We start from the raw sequence: 25,474 nt of genomic DNA, 5'->3' as shown, positions 1-25,474 counted from the left end.
GTGGGGGAGGGCCCAAGGGTCTGGGGAGGGCCCCAGGGTCTGGGGAGGGCCCCTCCCTGCGTCGGCGCCCCCGACCCGCCCCCAGGCATGTGTGAGGTGGGGGCGGGGGAGGAAAAATCTCCTTTTGGGGAGCCGAGGTATAGTTAAAGATGATTTAGGGGCGGGGGTTTTGGGGGAGAGACATGGGGCAGTTATGTGAGAGTCGAGCGAGGGGGAGAACATCGTTCCCTTGCCGATCTTGATTTTCTGCAGCTCTTTGAAGTGGGGGGCAAGCCTTGCTGTGATTATGTGGCCCCTTAGATCTCACTGGATGTTTCTAGTTTTCTGTCCCATCAACCTCAAACCGTACGATTGTGGTTGAGGCAGGGAGGCTGCAAGGGTCTCTTGGCGTTGCCTAACAGGTGACAGGTGGATCTTTCTGTTGCTGATGCTCTGAGATGTTCAGGCAGAGTTGTACACCAAAGTGTCAGAGACCGTGTGAGTTTGTATTTATGTGTTTGGCCATGTTTCATTCCATATATAGTATATTTGAGATGTTAGGTTTCCATTCTTCAAGTTAGCTTAATTGTTGTGGATAAATTCTTCAAATGTTTCTGATGAGAGGGGTTTCCAGGAGAGTGGAGGGAATTTGCAGCTTCACAGGGGTTTCTCCGTAGTTCATGAAATTCAGGCCCCCAGTGCAGGCTGTTGAGTGCCCTTATTCATTGGAAAGTTCTTGAACGCTAAGATCGTATTCAGAGCAACTGTACGGCAATATAATTTTGCATCCATTTTGTCTGTTTTAGGTAAGTTTGTAAAGTGTCTTAATTTTGGGGTCAGATTGATTCACATTTTAGAAAAGGAATTTCGTTTCCGCTTTAGTATACTCTAAAGATTATGATGATCATTATGCAATTCCAGATTTGGCCGGGAAATTTGGTGGGCATGGAATAAAGTATTTGCTTTTAGTTTTTTCACTTCTGCTTACCACACTCTTCATACAGTAGCAGAGTATTGACACCTTTTCAAAAATATCTTTACATTCTTTGTAACAATGAAATCACGATTTTAAACTTTGACGGTTTGAAACTTTAAATTTTGAAACCATGGCAGTTTGTGATAAAGGAAGACTTGTTTTTCTTTTGTTGTATGCTTTGGCTAAGCATTTTAATTAGAAACAATGGGAAGAATTGTTAGATACTTGAGCTATAGGCTAAATTAGGGTACAGTTAGTTTAAGGATTCTACTGCTTTTAAAAAAACATGTATGGAAAGAATATGTTGAACGATGGTACTATCAATGTGTTAACAGGAAATAGAACAAAAATTCCAGTGATTCAGAACTTCTGTTTGGGTTTTTCCCCCATAAGTCTAATCAGTTTCTAATAGAGAGTGCATAAGTTTTAAATCTTTCAAGAATCAAACTGAAAGTTGAATATATCAATTATAGATGAATAAGTTATCCCTTGCATATACTCCATTATTTCTTTTTTCTCTTGTGTGCATCGAATAACTTTTCCTGAGTTTAAAAGTATTCTCTTAACGACACCAATGAAATGCTACTATTGAATCCCCTTTAGTTAACTGTTTCATAGTAGAACGTGTGCTTTAGTGACTCATTAAAAAGTGGGTAAAATAATGAGAACCTCATCAAATACGTGTTCTCTGAAAAATAAATTGTAACTTAATCCCATTAGATTGAAATCACACCTACGCTTGGTCCTCTATTTAATGGAAAAAAGCACTTGCCTTCAGCTGAGGGTATTGCTAAGACTGGGAAACAATTTTTTTTTTAATTTTGTTTTTGTTTTCTTTTTTTTGTTTGTTTTTGTTTTTGTTTTGAGACAGTCTCGCTCTGTCGCCCAGGCTGGAGTAAGTGCAGTGATGCGATCTTCACTCATTGCAACCTCCGCCTGCGGTCAAGCTATTCTCCCACCTCAGCCTCCCAAGTAGCAGGGATTACAGGCGCCCGCCACCACGTCCGGCTAATTTTTGTATTTTTAGTAAAGACGAGGTTTCACCATGATGGCCCGGCTGGCCTTGAACTCCTGACCTTAGCTGATCCACCTGCCTCGGCCTCCCAAACACCTAATGAAATGAGGAGGTTTTTAAACTCCGCAGTTACGTAAGCAGATCCCCACTTAGGTCAGTATTGAGAATTGCTTCTTTAGTGTTAATAACATCTTACACTTGGGTAAATGTCTTATTACATTTGTGTCTTGGCAGAAATAGTTTATTCTACATCCGTAGTTTTCCCAGTAAGGAAAATTTATTTTCACAAAATACTGTTTAAAATGAAATGTACATATATGTATCTGTGAACGTACTGCATTTTGAAAAGTAAGTATAATGTAGGCTATTTTACTTTATGAGTTACTTGCAAAAAAAGTCCTTGAGGAATGTCTGTTTTCTAAAACAGCATTTTTTTTTTTGAGTTATATAAGCAGATCAAGACTAAAAGTTTATTTTTTATCATATGTTAGAATTTTTGCCTTGTTATAGATATTTTGGGGGAAGTTCCTGATAATCTTTTCAATATATAAAGTTCATAAATTAAACTGTAATTGAAAAATCGAAATTGTAATTCCATTATATCTCTCTCTGGCCAGGTTCCCGTGACCCAGAACACTAGTAGCACTTTCCCTTTGTTTCACTTATGTCATCTTTATTTGATGTAATATTGGGTCTCTCTAGAATAGAAGGATTATGAGGTAGTAACAGAGGTACATGTGAAGATTGGGCAAAACAGTAATAAGGAAGAGAGACAGAGGATAAGATGCTAGCAGAGAATTAGATGAAAAGTTTTAGGCAGCTAGGAATGTGGAGATGTGGGCAGCGGTGGCTGCCAAGCACAGGAAAATGATCATGCTGAACTGTACGAAGGAGATTGCCTCTGAGCCGTTTCATAGGTTCTGGCACTCTCTATATGTCATCTTCTTTAAAACCCTCTGTATTAAAATGATAAGAATTTGGAGACATTGAAATTATATGGAATTTAAATGTATGCATATTCATGTGTTTTTGCCTCTGACTCATATTTCCAGTATACTTAAAGTATTTTAACGTTTTGTTTCTGATTATTCTGGTCCTAAAAAATCAAGGACGCTGCTTACTCAGAAAGCTAAAAAACCTGAGTAAGTACTCTTAGGAGTTATACTTTTTATGTTTTCTTTAGTTAATCACTAAACTTGATCTTGATAAAACTAAGGAATTAGAGATTGCTAAGAGGGTGCTATCTTTTTCTAAGTATCCCATCTCTCAAAACAGCGTGTTTACTAGCAAGTGGTACTTTACCTACATTCATTCAGCCTCCTAAGAAAAGAAAAAGATGCCAGAATAATGATCACACAGCTCCTACATTGAGGTTATGCATTTTACTTGGATTTTTATTGGCTTATTTTACAGAATATGTTTACTTTATTTCCTATTCCTGAAGGAATGAGCACAGTGAGAAGTGTCAGCTGACGAGTAATGTTTCAGGACATCCAAGTCAGAATTATCACAAAGTAAAATTGTGTATGTTTCTATGAATAAAAGATGTCTATGAAAATTGATTAAAGTTTTGGCACTTAAAAGTGCATTTGTTCAAAATTTAATTTACATACACCCCCTTACCTTTATGCTTCATAAATGAGGCTTTGCTGAATGTGACTTTTTGATTTGCCTTATTCATGTTTAATGTAAAACTTTAGTAAGAAATTTTATTTCATTTCTCATCATGTATTCCAGTTAAGAATATGATACCCAGGGAGTGATATCCTGCATAATAAAGGGAAAGGAACTAATATTTATTGAATGCCTACTGTGTGCCAAGCTTTTCTTCATTTCAAAAATATTTATTGAGCACTTATTATGTGCTAGGGACTCTTCCAGATGCTGGAGGTGCTGTATTGAAGAACAGACAAAAATAGCTGTTTTCATATAGTTTACATTTAGTGGTAAAAGACTTAATAAATGAGTACAGTGTAAGATGCCTGGGAGAAAACAGTACTGTGCAGAAAAATAAAACAGAAAAGGGAGTTAGGGAATGAACATTACTTATTGATCTTTTTAAAAGCTGTGTAATGGGTATTATTCTTGATTTCAAAAAGCAAAGCCTATCCCATACATAAAATTTTTGCTTTAAGAATACACTTCAAATTTCAGAACACAATTATATTTGTACTTCAAAGTTAGAGTTTCAACCGCGATTTCCTATTGTTAGTACTTCAGAAAGCTGTTTTATGGCTGGATAGAAAATTGGAATTTTGAATCACGATTTTGCCACTTACTAGCTTGGCCACTAGATTTGGGACCAGTTACAATTCGTTAGCTTCTCTGAGCTTGTTTTCCTCTGTGTGAAGGAACATTGTGTCATATCTTGTTGAATAGGTTGATGAGCTGGATCTCAGCATTTTAACAAGTAAACAACAAATATTGTATAAAATTCCAATTCATGTAAATACTTTAAAAATATTTAGTACAGTGCCTGGCACATAGTAAGTATAGAGTAAATGTTTGCTTTTTGTCATTATTTTACTTGTTAATTCAAAGAATCTGTTACATAAATTATTAAGGAATGTTTTTGCAAAGATAACTCAAATTGTGAATGGGATTTTTGAGGAAAAGTGGAATAACCATGCAAGTTGCAATACTTAGTTTCATGTTTAGACTGGAAGATCACGAAACAGCACCTCAAGGGCAAAACATGTCTTCCTTTCAGTCTTTACTTCACATTATTTTCAGGGCTTGGCCCGTAGTTAAGAGCTCAAGAAATACTGTGTGTTAAATGTTGAATGGTTCTTAGTGATCATTTTTCTGTAGATTACAGCTCTTTTTGTAGTAAACTCCTGAGTCTGAAAAGTGGCTGCACTGGAATCTCTACTTTTAATTTTAAGCACTGAATAAGATATTATTATGCAAAGTCTTTTAAATGCTATTTTTTGAATCTAGCCAGAAGTTCAAAAAATATTCTAGAAATTGAGAGGAAGAAATCAATTATTTGTAGCTAGATTAGTCTTCATTAACCTATTTCTATGATGATGTTGGCATCAAAGTGAAAAAGTAATATAGCAGTTTTTAAAACAGTAGAAGAAAATTCATGAATAATTATTTGCTCTTAACTGTTAAAGAACAAGTTTACCTTATCTTTTTAAGATAATTTCAGTGAAAGTGTAGATTTGTCCTGGCTTTATGGATTAAACAGCTTAGTCATTTACTTACAATATTTCCTGTGATGCAGGAAATATTGGTGTTTTCACTGAAAAATGAAAACGTCCCACCAGCACCCACCTCCCATCTTCACAGTAACCATTCTTAAGATGCTTAAATCTTAGTACCAGTCAACTCTTTCGTGTTCTTTGTAAGTTATCCTCTACCTAAAGAAAATAATTTTAGCTTTCCCCAAACTTAAGTCTTCTGTCAAGTTCTGAGGCTTTTAGTCTTCTACCCAAAATATTTCTTGAATTTTTAAAAAGTTCCCGACAAAGCATGTATTGTGTGCTTTATATTTGAATATGAACAAATAGGGTGAAAAGTATTTCATTTTAGTATTTGGTGTGCCACATTACTATTTTAGAAATCAGATAGAAATACATACAACTGAACATTTTATACTCTTGTAATTTTTTTGTTTCTTTGCTTGTTTTGAACAACAACCATCTACTATAGGACAGAAATAATTCCTACAAGGTGTCAGTTTGAGTGGCTTCAGAAAGGAAGTCTGATTTACCTCCAACAAGTACAAGAGACAAGAGCAGTATAAGAATTTGTAGTATTTTAATTGCCTTGTTAAAAGAAAATGGAATTCTTGTTTCACTTAACAAGAAAAACAAAAACCGGCCTAGTACCAGTGCTCCTAGTACAAGTCACAGAAGCCAGATAATAAAGTAGAGGTTGGAAAGGTCCTGCAGAGAGAGAGGGAGAAGGAAGCAGCAAGAGTATAGGAATGGGGATTTTAGCAGAGATTTTGGTAGAAATATGTGAATGCCGATTGTTAATAGTAGACTTTTCTAAAATAATGTATTTAAGTATGTGTGAAAGAGTAATTTTTGCTCTGTAAATTTTTATTCCCCAGTTTATTAACCATCATCTGAATCATTAAATAATATTATTCATATTTTGAATTTTAGCTTAAAGTTTTACTCTCACATTGATATTAAGGAAAATTATTTTTGACCTTTAATATCTTAATGTTTACCTTTTTAATGTTAGCAAAATTGAGCACATCACAAGTTTGCTTCCTGTCGGTTTGCCAGTGAAGCAGGCCAAAGATACTGCTTGGCTCATCAGTATAGAGCCAGTGGCAGTTCAGGGGAGTGACTTTCCATTCCTCATCAATGAGAGAAAATACTTGCTAATGCAGATGAAAACTTGAACTCAGCAACTTGACCTTGCAGAACATTGTCCTCAGGCCAGGCAAGTTTTGTTTAGTCAGAGAAATCAACAAAAGCAGTAATTCTGGTGTGAACTGGGGCCATGGGGTAGAAGAGACTTTACCTGGTTTTAAACTGTGTAAAATATTCCTTTTTTTTTTTTTTTGGAGTGCAGTTACACAATCATAACTCACTGCAGTCTCAAACTCCTGGGCATAAGCCTTCTTCCCACCTCAGCCTCCTGAGTAGCAGGGACAACAAGTGTGCGCCACTACACCCAGCTGATTTCTAAAAATTTTTTGTAGAGACAGGATCTCCCTTTGTTGCCCAGGCTAGGAAAATACTGCTTTTGATTTTGAGTTGATCTCTTTGTTAATTTGTCAGCTTCTCAGCCCCCACCGCTTTAACTAAATATCTTAACTTTACCATGTTGGACGTCAGTGAAGTATAATAAGAAAAGCTCTGGGCTTTAAAACCGTATGAGCCCAAGTTCAAATCTGAGTTCTGTTGCTGACTGTAGCTATGTGGTTTTAGGCATCATTCACAATCTCTGAGCCAAGGAGTTTTCTTCAGAAAAATGGATATAGTATTACCTACCTTTCATAGAACAGGTGAATTCTTGTTCTAGTTACATTAGGATATGTAGTTTAAATAATGGGAAGTAATTTTACATTTGGAATTTTGCTTTGTTAGGTTTTTTCTTTAAGGTATCTGTCCATTTTTCTTCAACAAATATAATGAAAAAGAATTTATATACTTTTTAATTTACTGTAACTCCTTAAACCAAAGATGAAACAAACAGAACATCACCATTATTTTTTTAACTACAAAATAAACATGCAGATTATTAATTATTTGTATTTTTCTTACCTATTCCTGTGGGAAAAGCTGCATTTTTGATTTGAAATTAGTCCACAAATCTATAATATAGTTCTTTGTAGGAAAAGCATTAGAAAATTGGCATGGATAAGCTTTTGAAAACACCTCAAATATGAGGTTTAATATAATACTACAAAACTTGTGCCACTTGATCTGTGTACTTTTCTATTATATTTATGTTTTAAGGGAATGTCTCGCTGTGTTGCCCAGGCTGGACCGCAGTGGCACAACCACAGCTCACTGAGGCCTTGACCTCCCAGGCTCAAGCGATCCTCCCACCTCAGCTTTCCGAGTAGCTGGGATTACAGATGCGCACCACAACTCTTAGCTTACTTTGTATTTTTTGTTGAGGAGAGTTCTTCCTATTTTGCTTAGGCTGGTTTGGAGCTCCTGGGTTCAAGCAATCATCTTGCCTTGGCCTCCTACTTAAATGTTGGGATTACAGGTGTGAGCTATCACACCCAGTCTGTTTTAACATTATAGCAATGGATTTATATTTTGGTAATAAGTTATCTATATTACTATAGTACCAGGAAGAGTAAACAAATGGTATTATTGTGTTAAAATGTTAGTTACACAAATAGCATTCAATACTGATCATTACAGCAAAATAGTCTACAGCAGGTACACTGGTTTACTCAGTAGATTAAGACAAAAATTTTTAGCCTGGGTGACAAAGCAAGACCCCATCTCAAAAAAAAAAACAAAAAAACTCATTGCGTTTTATTAAGTTCATAGGCTTAGAACATTCTGTAACGTATATACATGAAATCTCTTAGCCTAGAGGTAATAAATACTCTTTAATCTTACACATGTGCAGTTTTTGTGCAATCTGTACAATAAAACCAGAAGCGCAAATAGGAGATTGAACCGTTAATCACTGGATAAATGACATGTTATCATGGCAGAAAGAATTGTAAGGTACATGTTGGTCTTTTCAGCCGTGTGTGTGTGTGTGTGTGTGTGTGTGTGTGTGTGTTTTGAGATGGAATCTTGCTCTGTTGTCCAGGCTGGAGTGCAGTGGCACAATCTCAGCTCACTGCAGCCTCCGCCTCCTGGGTTCAAGCAATTCTCCTGCCTCAGTCTTCTGAGTAGCTGGGATTACAGGCACCCACTACCATGCCTGCTGATTTTTGTATTTTTAGTAGAGACGGGGTTTCACCATGTTGGCCAGGCTGGTCTCGAACTCCTGACCTCAGGTGATCTACCTGCCTCAGCCTCCCAAAGTGCTGGGATTACAGGTGTGAGCCACCGCGCCCAGCCTCAGCCATGTTTTTTTAAGTGGTTTTTAGCTTTTGCTGTTGGAAAAATCACATGTAGAGTCAAGTATTATGCACAGAAGTTTTATTTTTGTTTTGATGAAATGCCATTATTTAGAAAACCTAACATTTTCAAATCCTTTTGGATAGGTCACTTCATATCAGTAATAATTAGGTCAGCAAATTAATTTTGCTTTTTTGTAGTTTGCAAGAGTTTATCTTATGTTCAGCAAAGCTAATACTTGCATAAAAATTTAACTGGGAGAAACTGCCCTTTAAATATTAATATTCAGATCTGTGGTATAAAGCCTATTATATAGATATTTGCTTCCACATTCTTGATATCCTATGGACTATTTTGTCTTTTACACTTTTCTTTTATACTAGCATTTCCTGGTTGTAGGTTTCTGTTATTATTTATTTATTTAGAAATGGGGGTTTCGTTATGTTGCCCAGGCTGGTCTCAGTTCCTAGGCGCAAGCCATCCTCTTGCCTCAGCTTCCCGAGTAGTTAGGACTATGTATGGCATGCCACTGAGCCTGGCAACTTGGTTAATTTTTAAAAGGCAATTAGTGACCTGACAACATGAGCGTCTGCTCTTCAGAAGTTAGGCAGCTGTATGTTGCAGATGTATGTAAGTGTCACAGTTAGGTAGTTACTAGAATTGTGAGAAAATGTGCTCAAGGAACCATCCAAGGGATCCATGTCAAGTAAAAGTTGCTAGAAATACAGATATTTTATAATTTGCGTTGAGAGGAACTGTTACTGTTTACCCTATGCTTAGCATGTACCTGAATTGTACTTGACTGAAGTACTGTTTGCCACTCTTAGGGTGATTTTATAGGAAATGGAAATATAAGCACATGGAAATGGGGATTTCAGAAGAAAATTCCCACTTCCACATATGACGATTCTGCTTTTTTGCGTATAAAAGTACATTGACACATGTTGAATGCCCTTTGAGATTTGTCTAGCTAAGGTAATTGTTTGGCCTACATGAGACATACTCATTCTCTTCATGAGATATTTCCCCTCATGAACAATGCCATACATTTAAAGGATGACACAGCCATTGCTGTAATTTTACAAGTGGAACAAGAAGTAAGTACTCTTATTGAAGATAATTAGTTCATGGGAAGATTGAAGTGGTGATCCTAACCAAACCAAGCTATTCATCAGTACATCAACTTTTATAGAATATAAAATTATCAAAAGAACAGAAACTCCATAGAGCGTGTTTCATATGTCCTCTATGACATGCTTATGCAGAATAGCTGTCTAACCCAAGAAATCTTGCCTTACTCATTCTTCCATTGTGTCTCATCTCTACATTCTGTTTGTTTGAGACGGAGTCTGCTCTGTCCCCTAGGCTGGAGTGCAGTAGTGCAATCTCAGCTCACTGCACCCTCCACCTCCCAGGTTCAAGCAATTCTCCTGCCTCAGCCTCCCAAGTAGCTGGGACTACGGACGCATGCCACCACACCCAGCTAATTTTTTGTATGTTTAATAGGGACGGGGTTTCACTGTGTTAGCCAGGATGGTCTCTCTCTCCTGACCTCGTGATCTGCCCGCCTCGGCCTCCCAGAGTGCTGGGATTACAGGCGTGAGTGACTGCACCCGGCCTCTACATTCCTTATTATTCAAACTGCCTTACTTATCCAATAGTTTTGAGTTCCTGCTGTGTGCCTATACTTTGCTAGGTCAAAGGGGTGGACAGATGTGTAAGATATAGTTCTTGTCCTTAAGAGACATATATACAAACAAATGTGATATACTGTGACAAATGCTGTGACAGGGTTAAACATAAAATACTTTAGGAATCCATAGGAGGTAGTATTTCCTATGGATAAGGATTAGGCAGTATCTCCTATTCAGTAAAGGATGAAAGGATATGACAGGGAAATCTTCCTAGGAAAAGTGACACTTAATCTGAGTGTGTATCAGATAGGCAAGGAAGAGAGTTACAGGTTGCAGTTAGAGAGGTCTTTTTAGACAGAGAAACACCATGCATGAAGGATGGAGGTAGGAAGGTCCACATGTACACTGTAACTGTGAGTAGTTCTACAGTGCATTAGGTACCAGTGGTGGGTTAGCTGAAAGTGAGGTGGAAAATTAGAAAAAAGAGCATTAAGATATCTGTATACTCCATAAAGGAGATTTGACTTCATCCTTCAAATGATGGAAGACAAGTCCTTAAATTAACATTCTAGAAAGATTCTCTGGCTGTAGTGCACAAAATACTTTAGAAAAGAGCCAGGCGTGGGAGGAAGAGGCAGGCATATAAGTATCTATTTGAGAGTTGATTAGGACCGGAACTAAGGCACTGATAATGGGGTAATTAAGAAGTATAGGTAATGTGTTTGAGAAGGAAATAGTGAATGTGAAGTAAAGCAGTGAAGATCGCACATGCCCTGGCTTGAGTTCCTGGGTGCATAGTTGTGATGGTGATACTCACCAATACATAACAGACCAGGGTTGCAACAGGTGAGGAAGACGTTTGAGTTCTGTTTATTAATTTTAAGGTTCTGTGGAGGGTGAAAGAGGAAGACTTCACTTTATATGGAGGAGATAGAGAAAGCTTCTCTGACTAGATAACATTTGAGCAGGTACATGAATGAAAATAGAGGCAGTAGCAAATGCAGTGGCCTTTAAGTGGGATGTGCTTGCCATCTTCTAAGAGCAGGAAGGCAAATATAATTGGAGCTGCGCGGGGTTGTAGGGAGGAAGTAGGGTAGATGATACCCAACTTTGTATGCTGTTCATGTAGGGTGTTTGGATTGTGATAAGGACTTTAGGTTTTACTCAGGATGGGGTAAGAAGTCACCAAAGGGCTTTAAGATAAAATCTAATTTGTATTTTCCCCCCTCACTTCTTAGAACATTATTTCTTGGCATTTGTATGTGTGTGGTTCTGTAACATTATTATGTATATGTATCAATTCATGTGACCTTCACAATTAGGTTTTAAAACTGTTTCATCATAAAGAGACTCCTTTGTTTTACCCCTTAAGTTTCACCTTTCCTTCCAGCCTTAACTCCTGGCAACCACTTATCTGCTTCTGTTCTCTATCACTGTAATTGTCACTTCAAGAATATTACATAAATGAAATCATACATGATGTTACCTTTGGAGATGGGCTTTTTTTCACTCAATATAATCCCCTTGAGATCCTTCCAAATTGTTGCATGTATCAATAGTTCATTCCTTTTTAATGCTACAGATTTTACCGTTATATGGATGTACCACAATTTGACTTTGGAATTTCCAACTTTGGGTTGTAAAAATAAAACTGCTGTGAACAGCTTTTACAAGATTTTATGTGAAAATACGTTTTCATCTCTGTAGGATACATTCCCAAGAGTGCAGTTGTTGGGTTGTGTGATAAATGTATGTTTAAGTAAGAAACTGCCAGACTTTTCCAGAGTAGCTGTACCATTTTACGTTCCCACCCCCAGTATGTGAGAAACCTACAGTTTCTCTGCATCTTCCCCAGCATTAGTATTGTCAGTATTTCTTATTTCACTCGGTCTAATAGTATATAGTGACCATTAATTTGCATATCCCTAATGGCTAATGATGTTGAACATATCTTCATGTGCTTCTTTGCTGTCTGCGTATCCTCTGTGGTGAAATGTGTTCAAGCCTTTTGCTCATATTCTAATTGAATTGTTTTGTTTTCTTGTTGAGTTTAGAGAGTTCTTTACACATTCTAGATCCAAGTCCTTTGTTGAATACATGATTTACAAATACTTTCTCCTAGTATGTGGCATGTCTTTATATTCTCTTAACAGGGTCTTTTGCAGAGCAGAAAGAGAATTAGCTTTGATGAAGTTCATTTTATGCATTTTTTCTTTTATGGATTGTGCCTTTCTTGTCAAGTCTGAGAACACTGGCTAACCTTAGGTCCCAAAGAAAAAAGACTATCCTTCCTTTATTGAATTGCTTTTGTACCTTTGTCAAAAATCAGATAGTCATAATTGTGAGGGTCTATTTCTGGATTCTCTGTTCTGTTCCATTGATCTTTGTGCCTGTCCCTCCACCAATACCACACTGTTTGATTACTATAGCTATATAATGTCTTAAAATTAGATAGTGAAATTCCTCCAACTTCATTCTCCCTTTTCAGAATTGCTTTAGCTATTCTAGTTCCTTTCCATGTGAAATTTAGAATCTATAACAATGTCAGTTTTGGGGAAATTGATATTTTTATTTTGTTGAGTCTTCAATCCATGAACATGGTATGTCTCTTATTTAATTCTTTTATTTCTTTTGTCAGCATTTTTTCATTTCTAGCATAAAAATCCCATGCATATTTTGTTAGATTTATACCTAGATGTATATTTTTTAGAACAATTGTAAGTGATACTGTGTTTTCAATTCTGATTTCCAATTGTTCATGTCTTATATGTGGCAGTATGGTTGGTTGATTTCTGTGAGTGGATCTTAGATTCTGAGAGTTTACTAAATTACCAGTTTTAGGAGGTTTATTTTGTAGATTCCTTGGGTTTTCTGATGTGCCTGTGCATAGAGACAGTTATTTACATTTTTTTCTTCACAATCTGTATGCCTTTTATTTCCTTTTCTTGCTCTGCTACTTGCAATGCTGTTTCATAATAGTGGTGGGAGCTGACAAACTTGTTTCTGATCTTAGTGGAAAAGCATTCAGTCTTTCACCATTAAGTATATGTTAGCTGTAGGTTTTTTGTAGATGCTGTTTATCAAGTTGAGAAAATTCCCTTTTTATTCCTAGTTTGTTAAGTGTTTTTATCATGAGTAGGTCTTCAATTTTGTCAAATGCTTTTTTTCCTACATCAATTGATATGGTCATATGGCTTTTCTTCTTTAAGCTGGTTAACTAGTGGTAACTTACCTTTTTAAATATTCACTCTGTTATATGTGGAGTAGACTTTGGAGATAGAGCAAAGATTTAAATAGGGAAAATATATTAGAAATTATTGTCTTACTCTAGATAAGAGAGGATGGTGGCTGGGACCAGGACAGTAATAGGAAAGGGTGAGAACAGATCAGATTTTGGGTATGTTTCAAACTCTGTGTGGGAAGGAATTGCTGATGAATTGGATCTGAGGCATAAGAGAGAATTCAAGGATGACAAGAGATTTTTGGCGCAAGCAATTGAAAGTATGGAGTTGCCATTGACTCAGTTTGGGAGCATGGTAAAGTAGCAAGTTTAGACTGAGCAATCAGGAGCCTTTTTTTTGGACATGTTAACTTTGAAATGCCTTTTAGACATATAACCGGTGATATCAACTAGGCAATTCATTCAGTATAATGGAATTCAGGCAAGAAATTCAGACTAAAAATATGAATTTGGGAGTATCAGTGGAGTTGATGTGAAAGAAGTTACAGTGGTATTTGTTTAAAACTATATCTGTGACTGCTGTCTAGTTACTGTAATTTCAGATTTATTAGCAAAAAGCCAGACTCTTCTAACATGTGAAAGAGCTTTGTGAAAATTTGGATTAGTTCTGCTGTGTATGTGACATGAAATGCAACAGAAATTATGGGATTGGGAGGTGATTTGGGGATGTATATTTAATATGTACTTAATCATACTTATTTGATAGGTAAATGGCTGTAATAGTGGTCATCCAATAGTGTCTTACTAATTTTTAGAGCTTTGCCCTAAATCTTTATAGAAGGAAGTAACTCCATGTTGTGGAAAGAAAGGGTTTGACGCTGTTATTAAGTGCCCGAATGACTTTCTGTGGCAACATTTATCTTACAGATAAAAACAGCCAGAGAGATAAATGAAAAATAAAGATGAAAAACAAGAATGTAAAATAGCTAGCAAGGAGAGGTTTAGGCCAGAAATACATCAGTAAAGGGAGCAGGTCAGTCTTAGTCACAGAGAATTTGTAGAAAGACATATCTTCTGAGTCCCGCTCTGACCATGTTTACTTTAAATTAATGTAATTTGGAAAATTTTTAAAATGCCACACGTTTTTTCTGTTGTAACTGATTATTAGCTCCAATAATATTTCCTTATTGATAATTTATATCTTTCTAGCACTTTGTTTTATTTACCCCCATTGCAAGATTACCATGTTGTATTCTAATTATCTATTTACCTTTCAGTTTCTCCCACTAAATGTCGGTTTTTATAGCATGAGTATGATACCTTGGCACTTGAGTGCTCAGTGAATATTTGTGAATGAGTGGACACAGACTACTAGAGTTTAAAGCTAGTAAACTTGATCGTTTTCAAAACTAAATGAGTTTTTGGGATTCTGGAGTACAGGTTGTGGCTGAATGTCTTTCTGATGCTTCCAAACAAGCATTCCACCCCTAGAGATTGCACCCATACATAGCAGCGTCCCCAACCCACGATTAGTGAGGCGTACATTTTTGCCTCTCTTTTTTCTCGTTTCCCTAGTGGTAATGGATTTCTGCAAATTCATCTAAACTTTGGCCCAGATTTCTTGTGTTGAATGGAGTACACATTGCAAATAGTTGGCTAGGTTTAGAGTTGAGTCCATAATAGCATGTCTGCTAGGAAATTTCTTGTGCACATTTTAAAAGAAAGGAATGTTCATCTGACTATCTTCTACCCAGTCCTTCTGCCCATTTTCAGGTAGGTGGTAGATGTATAGGCCAAGTTTCTCTTCAGTGTTTTTATATACCTTTTCACTTTTGAGCTTTACAAGACAAAAATACCCTTAGCCCTTATTATTCCAATGCAGATTTAAATATTAGGAGATTCAGTACTTTTAAAACCACATATTCTTTTATTTCCAGATCCATTGTGTGTGTGTGTGTGTCTGTCTATATGTCTATATGTGTGTACAGATACATATGTTGTGTTAGTCCATGGCAAATTAGTAAAGTTTGTAAGAAGAATGTCTTTCTCTTATAAACTTTGTATTGGTGTATTGTTGACACCAACATATTAAGAATGTTTAAGTGCTTTGCATTAAGCATTTCAGAGACTAAGGAAAGGGAACTGTATAAAATAATTCTTTTTCTAGTAGGACAGAACTGTGTAGTTAACTGAGTCTCATATAGAGGTACCTGCCTCACATGATTATTGGGAGCATTAAATGAGTGAATGCATTGTAAGTCATTTGACCTAGTTGCCTAGCACTTAGTAAATGTAAGCTATTAATAGAAAATTTATTGCTATAAAATTATAAAAATAATAAACTTTAAACTTCATAATCATTTTTGTTATAACTCTTCATTTGGCTTTCTTGATACTATTCTTCCCAGCATTTTCTCTGCCTAATTTTTCTGACTTTAAGTTCTTCATCCTCAGGTCTCCTCTCTCTTGCCTTTTTTTCGTTTTTTTGTTTGTTTGTTTGTTTGTTTGTTTTTTTCATTGTTTCCTACGTCAGTGTCAACACCTTCTGCTGAAACTCACTACAGCCTATCTCTACAAAATCTCTTGCCTTTCTTAGGGAGGAAAGTGACATGATTCAGCCAGTATTTTAGGAAGCTAGCCAAGTTTGTTACCACTGTGGAATACAGTTTAGAAAGGCTTAGCCAGGCATGAGGCCTGTAATACCAGTGGCTTGAGAGGCCGAGGCAAGAGGATTGCTGAAGCCAGGAGTTTGAGACCAGCCTGGGCAACATAGCAAAATCCCATCTCTACTAAAAATAAAAAAACTAGCGTTGCAGGTAAGGTGCGCCTGTAGTCCTACCTACTCAAGAGGCTGAGTTGAGAGGATCGCTTGAGCCCAGGAGTTTGAGGCTGCATATTTATGATTACACGACAGCACTCCAGCCTGGAAAACAGAGCAAGACCTTGTCACTTAAAAAAAAAAAAAAAACTTTTTAAGAGTAGAACAAGCAGTCAGACAAGAGGTTATGGTGTTAGGTGATTGCCCAGGTAACAGATACTTGAACAAGGAGATTGTGGTGGAATAGAGAAATTTTTGTGGGAGTAATCAGTGACACTTTGCCATTGATTATATGTGGAGAGGAAAAGAATTGAGAACTCTGAAGTTTCTAGCTTTAGAAGCATGTCATTTATAATTAACAGAGAAATACATTAGTGAGTAGGAGGCAGTGAGTTGAGTTTTGGACAAGATAGCTTTAGGTTGCCAGCATAGTATTGTCAGGCTATTAGTTTACTTGCTGCAGTCCCACCCCTCCCTTCTGCCTCCCTCCCTCGCTCACTCACTGAATTCCATTGCTATTAGTCTAAGAACTTCCCTTTAGGAAAAGTAATTTTTTTTTAGTCACAGTCAGCAGTAGAGCTTGAAATGTGTGGAGACCGATTCCTCATTTCCTACCCACATTCTCATTATCCTCTTTTGGTCTGTTTCCCCAGGGAAAAAAGATTAAGATTATTTAGAATAATACCTACTACCATCATTACCACCACACCACCCTCCAGGAAATTGGTAGAAAAGTTTGTGTGTGTGTGTGTGTGTATATATATATGTACACACACATGCACATACATACATATATTTGAAACAGTGTATTACTCTGTCACCCAGGCTGGAGGGCAGTGATACAATCATAGCTCACTGAAGCCTTAACTTCCTGGGCTCAGCCTTAACCTCCCACCTTAGCCTCTCAAGTAGCTGGGACTACAGGCACCAGCCACCATGCCTGGCTAATATTTTTTTTCTAATTTTTTTGTAGAGGCAAGGTTTTGCTGTGTTGCACAGGCTAGTCTCGAACTTCTTGGCTCAAGTGATCCTCTTGCTTTGGCCTCCCAAAGTGTTGGGATTACAGGTATGAGCCACTATACCTGGCCTAGTGTTTTATTTTTATATCAAATAAACGAAGCAACTTGGCAGGGTTCTTTGAAGAAAAATGCAATTTTATGAAGTGTTTCTGATTAAACTATTAATAAGCAGAGTAACACCTCATTCATCTAGTATAGTTAGGTAGTAAGTACATAAAATGATTGAAACTTACGCCAAATCTATTTTAGAGATTTTATAGAGATTTTACAATATATTATATATATTGTGTGTAGGTAAATATAGATATTCATACCTCCAAATCTATTTCTTTATAATGTTTCACATACTTTGCTGCTTTCTGAAATAGTAACACCTCCTCCCCTCCCCACCCTTTTACCCTGCATAGTAAACCTTTTCTGGAAGATGGAAATAACTTTTTGTTTCAGAGCTTCAGAATGAGTCAGGAACCCCAGGTTCTAGTCCAAGGCCTGGCACTAAGTTACTATATGAGAACTGAATCATAGACTCTAGAACAGTGCCTGGCATGTAGTAGTGCTTAACCAATATGTTTGGAATGAATTATTGTCTCGTGCTGACTTTAGTGCTCCTTCCTTGATTTATTACTTGGAATTCATTGCTGCCTAGTAAATAAGCTTCTGGGTTCTTAATTAAATAGGAGTATCTAGGTTCTGATAGAGGTGAACTATAAGCATAATTTATGTCTGTTTTAACTCCTTAGTGGAACTTTTGGCTTATCTTGATGTATTTTCTGGTGCTGAAAGTTGCCAAACAGATGATCTTCTGTGCTTGATTTATTGGGGGCACTTGCTGAGTACTTTATATGTGCCTACATTATGTATAGGCAGTGTTCTAAACATAAGCACATAGCACATGTCTCCGGGGATCTTATAACTTACATGTAGAGACACAGAAGTAGAACTATGTAAGAAAATAATTAAATGTTGAATCATAAAGCATTGACCTACAGCTACATTAGTAGTTCTAGGAAAAGATCCATGTGGGCTAAAGCAGGATAAAAATAATTCAAGTAGAAGGTGAAATTGGAATTGGTTTTGAAGAGGTAGTTAAGATTTTGATAAGCCTCTAGTTGAAGACATAACATTCTAAGCAAGGGCAGTAGCATAGTAAGCAAAGAAAGGAAAGTGTGGATTGAACATGTTCAGACAAGCCTGCCCAGATTCCTAAGGGCGTGGGGACTGCTGGGAAATAGAAGCAGGTGAGTTTAATAGAGTAGTTTTAATCTGCACGACCCTAAAGGGATCCAGGGATAGAATTTAGAGGGCTGCATGCATTTAGATGAGAAAAAAAAAAAATGACATCTTTATATTTTTATTAACTTTGAACTGAAATTTAGCATTTCCTTTTAATGAGAGTTTAAGCAGCAGACTACAGTAGTATTAGCAGTACCTGTATCTTTTTATTACTAATAGAAAAAGCACAGATATTTTCAGATTACTTTACAGTTGATATCTCTAAATATATTTTATGCATATTGCTACTTCAGAATTATGGTTTTTGTTAGACTCCCACTAGATTTTATTGTATTAAGTGTTACTAAAGAAGCATATGTATAAATATATCATATACAAGATTTTTAAAAACACTTGATAACTGTTTCAGTATAATTGGTTTTCTTGGTAATATATATTTTATTTTATGCATTTAAAACCATACTTTCAAAAACAACTATATTTTAGTAAAACTGGTTTTCTTTATAATCTTAGGTATTGTAGTTTATGTATTTAAAACCACTCTGAGGGGGACTCTGTAGCTTTCTTCAGACTGCCAAAGGGATTCATGACCCCTGATCTAGTGGAACCAAACTGGAGGAGGCAATGAAAACCACACTGAGGGGTTGTAGCTGAAGAGAAATATCGGCCCCCTGCAACCTCCACCTCCCAGGTTCAAGTGATTCTCCAGCCTCAGCCTCCCTAGTAGCTGGGACTACAGGTGTGCACCACCACGCCCAGCTAATTTTGTACTTTTAGTAGAGACGGGGTTTTGCCGTGTTGGCCAAGCTGGTCTCAAAACTCCTGAGTCAGGTGATCCACGTGTCTCGGCCTCCCAAAGTGCTGGGATTACAGGCATGAGCCACCATGCCTGCCCTCAATAATTACTCTTGAAATTTGTTTAATTGCTTTGTTTATATTTTATATAACTGTAGGCATTTACTTTACAATTCATAAGTAATAAGACTAATTTTTTTCTGTGTTAAACTTTTATTCAGATTCTACTGACGTATTATTTGAACTTTGTTTTTCTTCTATTAAATAAGGGTGTTGGACTAGATAATCTATAAGGCTCCTTTCAACATCAGATCTATGATTCAGAATCTTTTAAGTTTCATCAAGTAGAATAAAAAGCTTAAACTACAATTTAAAGGAGATTCTCCTTAGATTATGCTGTGAGTGTAAATAAGATGCCAGAGGAACAAGTGAGAGAATGAATGTTACAACTTTACACCTACATCCTTTTGGCAAACGTTAATAAGAGGCATAGAAATAAGAATTCTAAGAAACTAAAATGCAGAGTGTTGACCGGAAAAGAAGTTTTCAGAAAGAAAAGTATTAGTAATGTCGAGCTAGTACAATAAAGAAGGAACCTTGGACATGAGGTTAGAAAGCTACAGATACATTTCTGGTTTTAACTCTGCTGCTTATTGGAGTTTTGATAATGGGTAACAATTACTCAATATGTTTTTTTAAAAGAATAAAAGCAAATTCATTATAATTTGTAAATAACATTGTATACCTAGAAAAGCCAAGAGAATCAACTGAAATATTGCTGTAAGTAATGAGATTTCAGTAGGATGACTAGTTAAAAAACTTAAAAAGTAATGGTTTATCTGAAGTGGTTTTTTTACTTGATGGTCTTTAAACTGAAAACCTATCCATATGGGTTACTGAATGGAAATCCTCAAACTTAAATACCCTTTCCCCTTCTTTCTGAGGAATACAGTTACTCAGTCTTATCTAAGTTTTAGTATATTTTGAATAAGACACTTCCATGTAAACTTTTTAAAACTATTTTAAAATAAAGTTGTGGCAGAGAATACACTTAAAACGACTATAAGGAAATCATTTTTAAAAATTCCTTGTGGCTTGTGATACTTGATCTGTTACTTGGTAATGTTAGAGAGGGTGTAATCTGATCTTTGAGCCTTATTTGGTAAATAATAATTTTGTGTGGAACCTACTGTTCTATCAGTAAGAGGAAAATTATTGCCCATATATAAGGCTTTTCTTTGCCCTTAAAACATTCCCTGACTTAAAGACCAAATTATGTCATGCATTGATTGCTTGTATGTTTTTTTAAAAAGCATTATACCGGATCTATATATAACTTTTTAACAAGAGGTGTGTTGACAGAAGTATTTTATACTTTACTTGGAAGGAGAAGAATTCCATGTCGTCTTGTTTACTGCTGACTCTTTTTATATCCTAAATATAAATTGTTATATTTTTATTTATCATCAGCTCTCAAAATTGACCTCTCTCATATACTCACTTTGTGGCTATTCTGGAAGATAATCAGTTATATGTCTTAGAATGTGATTATAGTTGAATTATTTAAACTGAAAGCCTACTACCTAGTTGTTTGCTTTAGCATTTGTGAAAACGAAAACTTAAGTATACCCATATGTTTAGAACAGGAAAATATGTTACATTCTTTAATAATGCAGAAAAATATATTGAATGCCTATATGTGCCACACTGTTAGGTGCTTTACATACACTTTAGCTAAATCTCATGGACAGTACAGCAGGGTGGGTAGTGATACTCCATTTAATAGAAGGGAGATTTCTGCAGTTTAAATTCAAGGCCATACTGAAGTCAGATCTGAACTTAGACTTCTGTCTCGCAGAATTCTTTGTCCTATAATGTGCCATCACAATAGATGGGAAATTTATATTTTCACAAAAACTACTTTTACTCTGTTTTGCTGTTTATATTGCTAGTTACTGGAAATGCAGGGAGTTCAGTGTTTGGATCTTTGTCTTCACTACTTTTTTTTTGTCCTATTATAATTTTCACAATATCTATGATCATTTGAGAGTAGAGGAAAATTCTATTTATTTTGACTCCTGTGGGATTAGTTTCTTAGAGAAATTCCTAAGGGTACCAGCCTACCAAGCATAAGGACATCATTTCCAGGTTTAGTAATCAAATAGTACAAATTCTACCATTTGTAATATCTTATCATTTCTGTAACTTTCATAGTTGCAAGTTTGTTTTTGGTTTTTGTTTTATATGGCCCTAACAAAAATTTTTTTTAAAAAAAATCCATTGAATCTATTTTGGTAATGGAAAAAAAAGATTTTCCAGTGCGGTTTAAGAACCACATCTTATGAGCTGTTCTTTGCCTCCCTCTTTAAGAATTACCAAGTATTTTTAAAAATTGGAACTTAACATTTAGTTCATTGCTTGGATATATCTAAAGCATTTCTTTAGAAACCCCTGGGAATTGATCGTAGGAAATCAGGGGAGCATTTAGAAGATGATTGGAAATACGATAGTGAAAGGGAAGAGCAAAATGACCTGAAAATGAGGACTTTACATTTCCAATTTTGGATTTTGTTGTTTTTCTCTTTCTGTTAGAGTTACTCTGTGGTCTCCTGTTGGACAGTCTGTTGCTAAAAGCCATTAGAGATTTCATAAAAACTACTGTTTTGAGTTGCTGGAATTGAGAGTCCAGAATAACGTTGGGTAGGTTAAAATAATGACTTAAGTAAACCGCATCCTTGGTAACTTGCAATTTAAGAAACCCACTTTCCCTTCAGAATATTTTATGTGAGACTTTGGGGACTACCTTACTTCTATTACATCTCATAATGTTATCTGGTCACATTTCTTGTTCTGTCTACCTCTAGTTTACTCTAGTTTCTCTTCTGCTTTCAAGGCTCCAGACCCAGTTCCTGGACCTGCCCTGGAAAAGAAGTATCCTGTAGAGATGAGCTCACTGCAGTTACTTAATTAACAATTTGTAAGCTGCAAAAATGGCAATGGGCCAACCAAGAACAGCTACAATTTGAATTTTTCTATTTCCAGGTATGCTAAAGTCCATGGCACCAGTCAAGCTTAGCCTATGTAACTGCCTTATTATTAAATCTATAGTAACTAAAACTTGACTTTCAAAATGTATAGTCATCTTGCTTTAAAGTATAGTAACACTAACATCTAGGTAACATGCAGCTAGTACTGAGTTTAACATACCTTTTGCCTGAATATTTCTAATTTAACTTGTTTGCTAGTATTAGCAAACTAATGCAAAAATATAAGAAAAATAAATTTGAAATGCTGTTGAGTGAAGCCCTATAAACGTACAAAAAAAAAATTGAAAAACAACAACAAAACTGCCTTCCTTTAAAAGGTTTACATTGAGTACAAGCAGTATAGGGAATTCGATTAATGAAACTACTTCCCTCTTCCTGAGATCCTCAACTATTCTATGCTACTAATGCCTTTACCTAAAAAGTTAATATATTTGTACATGGCAAAACCCCGCCTCCACTAAAAATGCAAAAAAATCAGGCAGGCACGGTGGCCTGCGCCTGTAGTCCCAGCTGCTTGAGAGCCTGAGGCATGAGAATCACTTGAACTCAGGGAGTCGGAGGTTGCAGTGAGCTGAGATTGCACCACTGCACTCCAGCCTGGGCAACAGAGTGAGACTCTGTCTCAAAAAAAAAAAAGTTAATATATTCCTCAGTAATTGGAAATTATACATATTATTTCTGGATAGAACCAAGCAATGTTTTATAGTACTTTACCTGAAGAATTTAGCTATATTTTTAAACTAAGTGTATAACTAATATTTGCTAATTTTTTTACTTGATTACCCAAAAGAAGCTAGCCAAGGAAGTTATAAATAGTCGGAATCATCCTGAAGTGTAACAGCAAAACCAAAAACTGAGGTTTCCTAATGCCTTATATTTTAACCAAGAGAAAGCTACTCATGAATGGCTGGAGGGCCAAGATCAATTAGCTTTTAAGGATGTTCCTTTTACCAATTTATATAGATGCAGAAACAGAATCCCTGAAAGATGAATTTATTTACTAGATGGATAGATAATCATACATGTCTTTTGATTTTAAAGTTCAGTTCATCTAGGTTAGAGATTACCCAAAATTGAAGAGGAATTTTGTATCCCAATTGTGAATTTAAAAGGCAATTCTAATATTCTAACATGTACTTAACTCCTTCCTTATATCCCTTTCTGCAGTATTAATGCATAATGAATTTAATATCTAGCAATTTAGTCAGTGTTAGTTCACTGATTGTGTGCCACATTATTTGTTTGGTGTTGAAAGAATTATGTGTCACTGAGTGTTTAATTAGAGCTGGAAAGGGAGCTACTAGTTAGGGTCATTACCACTGTTGTGTGAATTGAAGTAGAAATTAAAGAAGGAAATACATATGAATATCAAGTCTTATTTTCAGTGGTGCTATTAATGGTGAAATTTTTCTCCATTATTCAGTGTAAATTGTGTGTACAACAGTATGCTAGACACAGCAGGAATGTAGAAATGAATAAACCTTGTTTTAGTGAGCTTACAGACAAGTAATATGAAAGTGTCATAATAGAGATGCATACAGCATACTTAAGAGTACTGGAGAGAATCAGCTTTGTGGAGAAGGTAATGTTTTTACTGAACCATGAAGGATAGATGGAATTCTTTAGAGAAAGTGGCAAGAGTATTTCTAAGTTATGAAGATGAAAGTATTTAATATATTATAGAAATTCTGAGCAGTCCAGTATGCATAGAGAATAGTTGGATAGAGGCGTGTGATGGGAGATGGAGCTATGACATGTTTTTGAATGTCAGATGAAGGAGTTTGGACTTTAGTAGGAATGGGAATCCGTTGAAGATTTCTCAGAACTGGTACGTGTTAAATCAGTGAATCTTTTGAAAAGCTGACTACTGTAGAGTGAAGGTTGAATTGATGAAGATAGAGGTTAGGCAGTAGTAATGCCTAATAAGGGACATTTACTCTGTCAGGCATTGTGTAAAGAGTTTTACCCTCAGTTTCTCACTTAATCCTCACTACAGGAATATTGTAAAAAGTAACTGAAATAATACATGTTTAAGGCATTTAGCACAGGACTTGGCTCATAGTAAGTGTAGAACCAAAGTGATTATACTCTAGGCTCAGAGAAAGCAGTGTGTCTTGTCCACCATTGTGTATGATAGTACAATAACTTTCCATAAAGATACTGTGTTTATTGGGGGACTCTTACATTTAATAGTAACAATAAGCCTACTTCTCTTTCTACCACCCCTTACCTCTTTCCTTTAATTAATTAAACCATCTCATTGGTAGATGTGTAATACTTAGTTTAAGTGCTTGAGTAATAAATAGTTCACCTTGAGGTAGCCTTTAGGTAAAAAAAAAAAAAAAAGTCACCTGGCTTCTTTGTTTTAAACAAGGATTACAAATTATGACACTAAGCTTAGACATGGTTAATCATGGATGGACCTACATATATAAATTCATAAGTAACATTTAAGTTAGAAAGTAACTGTAAATCTCATCTATCAAGCATCCTGATGATTGGTCAATGCTGCAGCTGTAAACTGCACACCCATAACAGTTTTAGCATAGACAACACAGGCTTTGAGTTATTTGAAAGTACCTGTGGTTGGCTAATACGGTTACTTTCAAATAACTCATTCTGTTCTATTATCTACATATCAGAATACAAGTAATGTTGTGGAGAAATATGTAAGGAATAACTTTATAGTAATGCATGAATATGTATTATTATAAAAATTGGAACAGATGACTAAACCTCCTTGGAATACCTTTCATCCATGTGTCATTCTACTCAGCCGCCTCTCCAGAATAATTAGTGTGTGTATACTTTCAGAATATTTCCTATACAGTCATATAAAAATATCTGTTTAAAATACATCTATTTTCAGCATCATAGGAAGGGACAAAACATTTTTTAAAAGCTTTTTAATGTAATACATCTTTTGTGTATCTTTATTTTTACACAAAAGGTGTTATACATGGAATCTGCATCTTGATTTTTTTTCAATCAATAATATCTTATAGGTCCATATAATTATTTGGATATCATATTCCACTAAATAACAATAACAACAACAAAAAAGCTGCATGGTGTTCCTTAGTGTGGCTATGCAATAGTGTACTTATTTATTCCTCCTAGATGGCCATTGAGGTTGTTTTTAGAAACACACACTGGGATGACCATTCTTGTTTACGCCACTTTAAACACATGTGTGTTTTTTCTAGATTAGATGCTTTAATTCATATAGCTGGATAGATGATGAGAGGGAGGAAGGGGTGGATGGGTGGATGGA

The 25,474-nt window shown here is 35.9% G+C and overlaps 1 protein-coding gene across 1 annotated transcript in view; it reads left to right on the top strand.

The window, feature by feature from the left end:
* The first annotated feature begins 5 nt into the window (after positions 1-5).
* TAB2 (TGF-beta activated kinase 1/MAP3K7 binding protein 2) overlaps positions 6-25,474 on the top strand; it is a 90,146-nt gene continuing 64,677 nt past the window's right edge. The window contains exons 1-3 of the mRNA XM_011965661.1: positions 6-85; positions 17,080-17,172; positions 22,047-22,195. The gene's annotated coding sequence lies outside the window, so the exon portion shown is untranslated. The remainder of the gene's footprint in view (positions 86-17,079; positions 17,173-22,046; positions 22,196-25,474) is intronic.

This window comes from Mandrillus leucophaeus, unplaced genomic scaffold (genome assembly GCF_000951045.1).
Source record: "Mandrillus leucophaeus isolate KB7577 unplaced genomic scaffold, Mleu.le_1.0 Scaffold731, whole genome shotgun sequence".
NCBI classification, from domain to species: Eukaryota; Metazoa; Chordata; class Mammalia; order Primates; family Cercopithecidae; genus Mandrillus; species Mandrillus leucophaeus.
Note: the sequence above shows the minus strand (reverse complement) of the source record. Positions and strands in the feature narration are given on the sequence as shown.